Source organism: Triticum aestivum, chromosome 2B, assembly GCF_018294505.1.
Source record: "Triticum aestivum cultivar Chinese Spring chromosome 2B, IWGSC CS RefSeq v2.1, whole genome shotgun sequence".
Classification (NCBI taxonomy): Eukaryota; Viridiplantae; Streptophyta; class Magnoliopsida; order Poales; family Poaceae; genus Triticum; species Triticum aestivum.
In genome coordinates, this window is record NC_057798.1 from 37,361,968 (window position 1) to 37,373,393 (window position 11,426).

Below are 11,426 nucleotides of genomic sequence, written 5' to 3' on the forward strand. Positions count from 1 at the left end.
CCGGGCAAGCAAAAGAAAGAGTGCGAAATCCAGCGATCGATGCAACTGCTTTAAGAATGATGCGGGCTTCTTACAATGGTCTTGATATTGCCGTTTTTTCAGTGCATGCAATCCAAGGATCCGAGCGTACCTGGACACCCTCTTGCTTTCTGATAGTGCTAGGAGCCCTCGATGTCTGCGATAGTTGGTTCTATCAAGTACTCTTCAAACGCCTTGACCACCACAGTAGAAAATATGGCCATGGCGAGCGGCGCCGGCGCGGTGCTGTACGTGGCGGTGGGGGTGCTGCGGGGTGGCAGTGTCAGTGGATCTACTCTTGTGTCTACCACACCAAGATGCGCGCCCAGTGCAGGCTCCGGGAGACCCCATTCCCGGACTGCTGCGTCCACTTCTGCTGGCTCGAGTATTGTGCCATCTGCCAGGAGTACCGCGAGCTCAGCAACCCAGGCTTCGTGATGGACATCGGGTGGAACGCCAACGTGGAGCTGCAGAAGCAGCAGGGCCGCAGCGACGGCTCCATCATGCCACCCACCACGCAGCACATGATATGACAGACACGTTCATTGTCGGTCTGTATATATATCGGTGCTGCTACCTTAGCTTAGCTATGTACCTGTTGGATTGGATCCATACTTAGTCTTTATTGATAGCAGATCGCAACATACGTCCGTTGTGGTTGGTTTGCTTCTACCATTTAATAGGTAGGCATCCTTGTTACGAGGTTTCAGGTTTTCATGCTGGTAAGTAGTAACCATGAACTATCACAGTGTGATATGATGTAACTTTTGTGTGGCATTGATGTTTAATTATTTCTTTTGCTCCCCGGCCATCACTTGTTTGTCACGATGTTGCTTGGGTAGGAATATGAGAGTCGGTAATTAAGAGGGAATTGGGGATTCGGGGACGAGAACATATAGTAGCCTAGTCAGTGCCTAATTTTAGTCCCACACGGACAAAGACATGAACATATATGTAAAGTAAAGACAAGAACAAAGAATTGGCAGAATACTATGGTGCGGCTAAGGAAATTGTGGAAGTTGAATCCCTCCATCAGTGCCTTTGTGCAAGTTGCGTTGCAAGGGTTCCATAGCAAGGATGAGCATCATCGGCAAAAGAGGGTCCCCCTCTTTTCTCAAAAAAAAAGGCAGGCCTGAGACCCCATGCAGCGGTATGCATACTCAACGTCTCAACAGGCTTTCGACGTCGCATTGTCTCACAAGCCAAGATCATTTTGCCTCATCTTGCTGCATTAACAAGTGTCCATCTTGTTTTTAACCCCCATCTCTTTCAACAATCATTTTCAAGAAAAAAAATCCATCATTTTCAGGACAATCCCTTTCTACATTGATGGCTAAAGCTAATTGAGTAAAACAATTCTTGGGGCCTGTAAAATGTAATGTAGGAGCAGTAATGAAAAGCACATGCAGCTAACCGTCCATGCTTTAGAAGCGTCACTACACAGTGTGAGCACCAGAACTTGTTAGTTGGAAAAACGATCTAGCAATAGGGCACCTCAAGCATGCATGTGTCATATGCTTTTGACCTGCACAGTCCACAACGGCCGGCCATACGGGACGGGAGACTCATGCAGATCAGATAGATATGCATGACAAGGAGATGTACGCATGACAAATGGGTAGATATATGCATGAAAAATGACCAAATTTCACTGTCATGTGACATGTACAGCTCTCTCTATATATATCTTTCCTAGATATCACGTCTTCACCACTTCGAAATTTTGGCATCATAACCTTCGCCTTCACCAAATTTAGCTATTGTGAGATTTTGGAGGAGACCAAATCCAGACCCATGCTTCAGTTTGCTTTTATCTCATAGATGCGGCAATACAAACAAGATGAATTACATGTCCTTTACAGACTTGACCACCAGTGTATTACTGATGTGTATCGAGCACCATGATAACAGCAAGAAAGCTCTGAAGTTTCTTAAGAGATGGTACAGGAGTCCACTAGAGCTGACCAACATCAAGCCCCTTCAACGACTCTGGGTACGAGGCCTTGGTCAGCGCGCCTGAGGGACACTTCCTAACCCTTCTCATCATGCTCCACCTGCATGTGAGAAGTACCTAAGAGGGTGCGTGGTTGGCACGCTCGACGGCGACGCCCATGCTACCAAGGAAGCAATGAGGATAGATCGTTCCTTGCCGCATTGAGAGTTGAGACTCGCGCTTGCCAATGTGTTGCCGAGGCTCGTGGCAGCGTTAGCAGAGATTCGCGTCTAAGGGGTGAGAGTGCGACCAGCTCCACTCTTTTGCAATCTGAGAAATGTAACAAAAAAGGCTGCTTCGGGGATTGTTATGGCAGCCTATGATATCCTAGTAATAGCACTTTGCCACGTTATATTGAAGTACCCTGCCGCCATAGGAAAAGTGCCCAAGGACTGCACCCACGACATTGAACCTCTCGTGAGTACATTGATTCTTCAGTCGATTATTCTCCATTCATGCTTGTCTGATTCCCCTTTTGATATTTTTCTAGTGATCAAAAAGTGCTTAAGATCAGGGAGAAGTACTGCAAACTCCTGCACGTCGAGGAGTGGAAGGAGAGCGCTCATGAGTCCATCAGCTGGAGCTTCAACGAAGACCCGGTAATGGTGATGGGGGCCTACCACAACCGTGTCGACAAGGTCGATGGTGAGAATGTTTAGAAGGGCGTCGACAAATGGCACGGCTCGTCTGCTGAAGCAGAACATGATCAAGCAAGGCCTGGTTGCCTGAAACACCTTGAATGGCTCGCTATCAACTGACCACTCGCTACGAGGTTTAGCTGTATATTTGTGCTGTAATCTTTGCTCACGTGTGCCTGTGTTTTCCCTCCTTATTAGGAGCGGTACTTCTTTTTATTCAGGGAATTTAAGAGAAAAAAGAGTTCTGTACTTTTTGAGAAAAAAGAGTTTTTTTTTTGAGGGAAAAAAAGAGTTGTTTACTTGACCAGGGGCGAGAAAGGGCAAATTCTCAAGCGAACCTGGGCCCTCTGAAGGATAGTAGGCCCATCTTAGTGTCCCACAAATGATCCACTATCTGTCCATCCAGTTAACAAACAACAACACAACCTTAGTTTGAGGATAGCAATCCGGGCAAATCCTATATGACGCCTTAAGCGCCGGATTTAGTATTGTTAGAAAACAGGCGCACACCGTCCTTTAATCTCCACTAGCTCGTATATGGGCCGCCCCAAGTAGATTTTCCACCGCTTTTCAGATTCCGCAGTGATTTTATGGGCGTTTTTTTCTTCCATTTTTCTATTCATGGATTTTTCTTTTTCTTTCTTCCTTTTTCCTTTTTCGTTTTCGTTTTCATTTCCATTTTTCCATTTTTTTTTGTTTTTCCTTCTTATTTTTTTGCTGATATTTTTCAAATGCATGTCTTTCTCAAATATGATGATCTATTTTAGAAAAATATGATTTGTTTTCAAAATTTATAAACTTTTTTACAATTCCTTTACCTTTTTCGAACATTGATGAACATTTTGAAAATTCATGAACATTTTCCAAATTTTTATGATTTCTTTTCATATTTATTTATTTATTTATTAGTTTGTGAACCTTTTTCATATTTTGACAAACTTTTTTTCAACATCGTTGAATTTTTCAAAATTTATGATTCTTTTTTTCAATTTTCAAAATGTCAACGGTCTACTGTCAACAACTGAACGACGGACTGAGGCAGAAAAGAATCGACAGAGCGAGCAAGCCTGCCTATCGATGGAGGGATCGAGCAAACCTCGTTTTAATGGGCCAGCCCAACTTGCGCCAACATGGACAACTGGCACTTAAGGCGCCCTATTGGAGGTCCCAGCAGTCGCTGCCCACAAAACAATGGTCACAAGGTTGTTGTCTGTGTCTGTTGTGTGACTATGTCACTTCAATTGCCCAATGGGTAATTTAACAAATAATCTATCCAATAGCTTTGTACTATGATATCCCGATAAATAAGTTTGAAGGTGAAAATCAGAACATTTATATTGCATGTACAGTGGCTAACTTGTGACTGTCGGTGCTTCCTTTCCCGTGACAAGGTACCTTCATGCTTTTGATCTCGTTTTATAAGTCCAATCACAGGTGAAATGCATGATCACAAAACTGCTGAAGGATGTACTATGGCTAGCATGCAACAACTATTTAAATACGTCTGCTTCTTCGGGGATATCATTCCCACTGTTGTGGTACGATAGGGACTCCTTCACCTTCACTTCCATTTCACTCATGTGAGGTTTTGGAGGAAACCAAAATTCAAGGCCATGTTCCACTGGTAATAACTTTTAGTGTTCCCATGTACCATAACAGAACACCCATGAGAGATTTTATTGCAGTCAAACACCCCATTTAGCCCACTTGGGCAATACCTGTCCATTTCCTTCCCGTGAACGTTGCCTGCCCCATGTCTACTTAAATTAGGAGTCGTCCTACGGAGAGTATGCTGCTAAGGCAGCGAGACAAATCATAACATAATTTTGAAGGAAGACAAATAGAGGGAAGCAACGTTGTTCGCTCTACCACCAAAAGGACCAGCATAGTTCACCTACAGCAATGCTAATAACACCCACCGAGCCAGCAAATAGCATCAATCCGTGAGGCTCATGTAATAGTTATGAATACTTATTAATTGTGACATGCTCTATTTTCATTGTAGTTTAACTACCTGGAGATTTTGCTGGAAAACTAACGATAACCTATTGCCATTGGAACCTGCACGTGCGAGCTTGGAGCCTGTAGTGCAACTGATAGAATGGATGCCTCTACCAAGGAAAAGATAAAGTTCCTTTATAGTCCAATTTTGTTATGTCACGGAAAATGATTTTTCTTGTTGAAAACATGTTTGGAGTTTGCTTGAACATGCCTTCATGGTTAAAACCGTTAAACTTCTTTTTAGTGATTTGGTACAAGAATGACGGTACACTTTTGTCTTCCTTGTTAGGAGGCGTTGCTTTGAGGATCGATCTTGCAGCCTGGGTGCTGTCAATGGTGGGGAGTGAAGATGAAGACAGTTGTTGCATGTTTGATGCAAGCTATGACCGTCAATTGAAAGTTTTCTTTTCTCCTTTTTAAGATATTAGGGATGTGTGCACACGCAAGGAGACAACATGTCTTTGCCGTCATGTTGTTTCACAAGCCAGGAGCATTTTGTATCAACATTCATTTCTTTCTACATTCATTTTTAAGACAGCCGCTTTCTACATTGATGACTAACTCTAACTAGGAGCTTATGTTTCCATGGAAGTGCACAACAAAGATGTTGCTAACCGTTTGTGGTTGACAAACTTTATGCGTAGCGCAAGACAACACAGTGTGAGCACCAGAACTCGTCACATGGAAACGATCTAGCAATAGGGCACAGAGTCTACACCGGCCATATGGGACGAGAGACTCATGCAGATCAGATATATGCATGACAAGGAGATATGTGCATGACAAATGAGGGAGCTTTGTGCCACTGATGTGATATGTACAGCTCCCCATCTATATATCTTTCCTCGGAGATATCATTTTATCACCACTTCGAAATTTCTGCATCATATTGTCCATCTTCTCTAAATTTAGCTACTGTGAGATTTTGGAGGAGACCAAAACCAGACGGGAAAGTAGTGGTTCCACCCACCTTCGGTGCACCCACGGTGCTCCCACACAAGAAAATATAGCAAAAAATTAATATATCTTTCAATTCCCAACCATCCCGTGTGTCTATAGCGGACTACTCATCAATGGTGGTGGAAGATGTAAACATGGCGATGGAGGATGGATTAGCGATGATGGTGGTGAAGACGGCGACAAAATTCCCCTCTCTTGTGTGGAGAGAGGAACCAACCTATACTCAAAAATGAAGATCATCGCGGTGGCTCTCTAGTTCGCGAAAATTCCTCCTCTTTTGAGTCAAAGGCTTTATGGCCATATGTATAATTTGGTCGAATAGAGAAGGCAAATGAAGGTCCAAGGGGACTTCTCCTTAGTCAGCGTCCCATACAAAGCCTATGGCTTGTGGGCCCACCTCCAAGTATCTCGGATGGGCTTCCGGGACCCTCCTTAACCCTATTTGTCACGTCCCTCAAGAAACTTCATGAAATATTTTCCTTTTATTTTATTGCACCTATTATATGCTTGAAAAAGACAGAAACAATATATCTCCTAAAAACAACGCCGGTTCCGTCACTGTGATTTAAATTTTGCATGAATGCGGACAAAACCCTAAGCAAAGTTGTCAGAAAAAGTATATATGTTTGTATCAACACTGTACCAATTCACTGTAATAAAAGTTATAAATTTCCTAGTTCTCCAGATGCATGAATGCAATTTACACATAGTTTACCTCGTTCTAGCTAGTGTCTAAACTATGGGTTCTGATAAACTATGGGATCAGACGGTACTAATATCGACCATCCGCCGTTAGAAATCGAGGTCATAGACGTGGAAGAATGGAATGGAATGAATGAATCTGCCTTTTCAGAAATAAATATGATTGAACCAAAAGTGTATAAAGGACCTGCTGCTAATATGATCGAACCATCACCTAATTTCACAACTACACTACCAAGTGTACTGTGGCCTTTGCCCTTGTGGCTTGTAGTTGCACCTGCGGGCCTGCCAAAAGATTATGTCTCAGTTTGCCCAGTGTAGGGGATATACCCCGCGGCGTAATCTGGCCTGAAGTATAACCCGGCCGGACTGGACAACTCACTAAGTAACCCGCCCGAGCCTGGCGACTCATGGGTGACCCCGCGAGTGGGTCAGGGGAACGACAAGATCCGGTGGCCCAGAAGGCGGTTTATGGAAGGCCGGATCATGTTATGGTGGGCCGGTTTATGAGGAAAGCACAAGGAATATTTTTCTACAAAGGAAACAAGACTAGGACTCCACTTGTAATAGAGTAATCCTAATCCAACTAGGACTAGTCATGTAAACCGCCCCTTCAACATATATAAGGAGGGGCAGGGCTCCCCAAAGGGGGAAGGGACAAGCGACTGGAAATAATCTCAAGGGCTAGACACAACTAAGAGGAGAGCTGGTTTATGCGGCCACTCCTTCATGAGCATAATGAGACCTAGCCACAAACAGCATGTAGGGCTATTACCGGCTGATGTTTTCCGGGGCCCTAAGCTGTCTAAACCCTTGTCCCGTGTGTTGTTTCGCCTCGCGTCTCTCGATTCTGACCAACCCCTTCAAGCTACTGCATAGATGCGTTGGCCTCACGACTAAGTTCTCACACTAGAACATCTGACATGTTAATTCCACAACACCCAGTATTTGAGATTGTGAGGCCTATATTTCATATCCATATCACTCTCGCGCCTCACTTACCGGTTGGTGGAAGTAAGAACATACTATTGTGCAAAGAGGAAAAAACAGGTATAGTCCCTCCTTATGGGAATCTAATGATGGAGGCGAGAACCAGGTATTCAAAGGTTAACTGGGGCATCTCCAACGCCGACCATAAATCAGAAATCGTACTCGTCTACGGATCGGTAGGGACTAGTCCACGCAGACTAATACAAAATCCGGTCATCCATAGCTAGCCACAAAGATCCGCCTCTTTTAAACAAAAAGTCAGCAAGGTCAAAATAAGCGCATATCAAGTTGTAGTTTATCTAAAAATGGTCAAATGCGGCTATAGTTCTAATTTAAATATTACAATCCAATAAAGTATCAATTAAAATAGTTTAAACTTGAATTCAACTAGGACATATGTACTCGTTGTCCCTTTAACCGCCCACGGATGCTTAATAAATTTTTTCTTCAGTTGCTCATGAGTTGCTCGATGCCGAATTTACTGACGCATTTGAAGAAACTCATCAAACGTGTACGGATTCTAATCTAGAAGTTCGATATGATCACCCATGTTCTCAAAGTCAAGAATTATGATAGCATTCTCACCCTCATCCTCCACGATCATTATTGTCCATGATCACACAACATGTATCACCTCCCACAAGGTTGCTACATGTTTATGAGATCCACGAACACCTGCAAAATGGGCCTGGAGAACTTCAAATGCCCTCTCAAAATACTTTTTAGCTTTTTTTTGTCTTTGGCCAAGTGACACATTTTCTGACCAAGTGGCTCAGAGATGGTCTTGACAAAGGTTGTCCATGGAGGTAGATACCATCAACCAGATAGTAGCTCATGTTACATTAATGCCCATTGACAGTATAGTTGCAATGAGGAGCTTTTCGTGTGCGGCGGACAGAAGATAGGTGAGCACCAGGCGGCCGTGGACAAACAGCGTGGAGCCTAGTGTAGCAGTGGAGCTCACGGAGGTCGCGGAGCCGGTTACAAGAAGGTTTTAGCGGGCGGAGGGGGTGGTGGATTGTGGTGTCAGTGAGAGAGAAATCAGATGCATAGAAAGAGGATAGTATGGAGGTGTGGGGTATGGAAGGAGTTTTGGGTGGGCCTTTGGGTGGGCCAGGGATGTCGTAGTCCTATGTGGCTTCTGTCCGAATTCCCAAAGCCCCTAATTTGCTTCCGATTTACGAGAAAAAGGATGTCCAGACCGGTTGTGGACGGTTTAAAGGTCTACTTCGGAGATGTCCATATAGCCTTGAGTTACTTAAAACAGTTGCACGTGCGGTCCTGCCAAAAGATAACATCCACCCAACATTGTCAGATCATTGAGATTCATATCACTGACAGGCAGCACATTTCGGTTGGTGGGGAAGTATATCGCTGTTGAGGATTATCATTATCATACACTTTAATGTGACGATTGCCTTCATCATATAGATTTCACCAACTTTAGATCTGCTAACAGTGGTCGCAAAACCACCATCACTGCACGCCTATGCCCACAAATTCACGTGAGCACCAATAGTTGATACTCATGTCCACTTGTATGTGAGCCTACCGACCATGTCTATTATGGACATTGTCATTGGATCTTGTTGTTTATTTTTGGCAGAGGAATCAGCACGGTCCACGCATTGATTTCAGTGCTCGGGAGCTGTTGTGTGAAAACCCACATTGCCGGGTCAGGGAAGCTGATTTACTACTGCCAATGTAGTCATGCTCGCTACTCCGTCAGTCCATAATTACCATCGTCTATAGTACCAAAATATCGTATAATGTAAAAAATATATTTTGTAATAATACTCATAATTATTATTCTATATATTGGATGCTGATTTTTTTTTTCTCATGTGCTTGGCAAAAGTGAGTATTTTCAGGGATGGCAATGTGTGTGATCATTTGTTTATTTACAGCTATACATTAAGCTTGCACCGTCTGCAGATTAGAGTTATAGAGATGAAAGCAAAACTCAGTGTGACCAAAATGCTAAAGTACGTCCCAACATGCAAAACCGAATCTTGCATCCACACCAAGATCTCTAACCATGCAAGATCTGATCACGTCAGGAGAAAGCAAAGGGACACACCCAGATTTAGGCATAAAATATAAATGAGTATAATATAGCTGCAGGGGTGATCTTATCCCCGTAAATCACGGGTCGTGATATCAGCGATGACATATTTTTAGTTTTTGCCCAAAAGGGATCAGATCTACTACCACAATTCAAAAATATTAGCTTACTAAAATGTCTTATATTTTGGAATGGCGGTAGTACGGCTGGTTATATATTATTTCCATGTCATCTATAGCCAGTCCAATAACCAACATGCATAATCGTTACAAAATTATGCTACATTATTAGTACATGATCCACCTCACACTTTCATGGTTTCTTGGAACACTTGTTGCACCACATCTCTTAGGGTAATGTACCCAAAAATATGCAGGTCCCAACGTATGCAGCCCTATACTTGTCCTTCCCTTCCGGTTTGAAGACTCGTCTGTAAATTCTCATCAATCAAGGTAGATGGCGAGTGGATGGCACGAGTTTCACGCTGCAAAAACTGTCCAATGAAATATTGTTCACGTGTTCAACTCCTGAAGCAGTAAATGCAGCACCCCCCCTCTACGCTGCCCATAGTGGGTATGATAGTTAGTATCATGCATATCGTACTTGGTACCTCCTATGTAATGCATAGTATATATTAGTATCTTTAGATGGAGAATGGCGTTTTGGAGGCCGAGCTCCATGGAGGCCTTTATTTTTTAAAAATTCAAATTCAAACTTTTATGTTTGAAAAAATTCTGAAAAAAATATGTGTGTATTTAAGGAGGTAGTCCACATGTGTGTAGAATTTTATGATGAAATAAGTTGAAATGAGACATGTACAAAAAAGATAAATTCATGGCCTGGGAGGATGAATAGTATCATGTGTTAAACAGCTCCAAATTTGCCTTTTTTGCATAGCACTCATTTTAACGTATTTTGCCTTGAAAATTTACACACATGTGTTATGCCTTCATGTATATCTGTACTTTTTTTAGAATTTTTTGAAATGTGAAAATATGAATTTCATTGAAATTTGAAATTTGAATTTAAAGGCCTCTAGTGAGCTCGGTCACCAAAGCCATTTTGCACTTTAGATGACCTTATTTATTGATAGACATATATAATAGCATATCATTTCTTATGATACGCTATAATGATATTGCATCACATCAAAATTGCATAGTGAACTTGTATGATACTAACTATGATACTCCCACTGCGGACAGCTTAATTGGATTTGCATGTCATGCATGGCCTTTAATTCTCTCTCTTCCTCTCTGTCATCTATATGGAATAAGGTGTGGGACTCAATTTGCTTCAAGTGAATGAAACTCAAAGTGAGATTAGTATTATGGAAATATGAAAATTTTAAAATAAGCCCTTTGAAGCAGAATGGAGGGAGTATCTTGTACGAATTTCTAGTAACGTGACAGGAACGTGTCAGACATCTCTGATTTGTCACATAGTAAGTTGGTCACATGGTAACAGTTCAGTGTCACATGGTATTGTTTCTGCATGGTCCGCTCTGTCCACATTGTACGGTGCTGCTACTGCAGCAAGTAAGTAGACTGACGCATGCAATGACTCGGCCATGTTCATCACAAAAATAACAGCCTTGATACCTCCATATCCATGGGCTCTACGTCTACTTGGAAAGAGCATAATCTCCCAACGTTTCGATCGCTCATTCACATGCGATGGCCTTGTCCGCCATGTATACAAGGTGGAGCTCGTGCGAGTGAAGGAAGAGGAAAGAAGACCTCGACCTCAAGGTGGAGGAACTCTCTCTCAACCTTTGCATGCACCACCGAGCAAAATTTCACCACAGTTTGTAGATGATAACCCCTCTAGCTAAACAGGGAAAATTCTCTCATCACTCACCACCATCCAAAGCAGGAGGCCCCAGAAAAATTCATCACAATTAATTGTGGCTCTGTATGCCAGTGAGCCACGACACGGTGCTACCAGCATGTGAGCCTGGTGCTTTTGTCTCCGGGTAGACACAGTGCAACAGTGCACACCACGGCCCGAACAGAACCCTATGAAGCTGTAGGTGTATTAGTCATATGCTATCTCAAAT

The 11,426-nt window shown here is 42.9% G+C and overlaps 1 pseudogene; it reads left to right on the forward strand.

Annotated features, from left to right (window-relative positions):
- Positions 1-240: 240 nt before the first annotated feature.
- On the forward strand, positions 241-551 carry LOC123038880 (cell number regulator 2-like; annotated as a pseudogene).
- Positions 552-11,426: the final 10,875 nt, after the last annotated feature.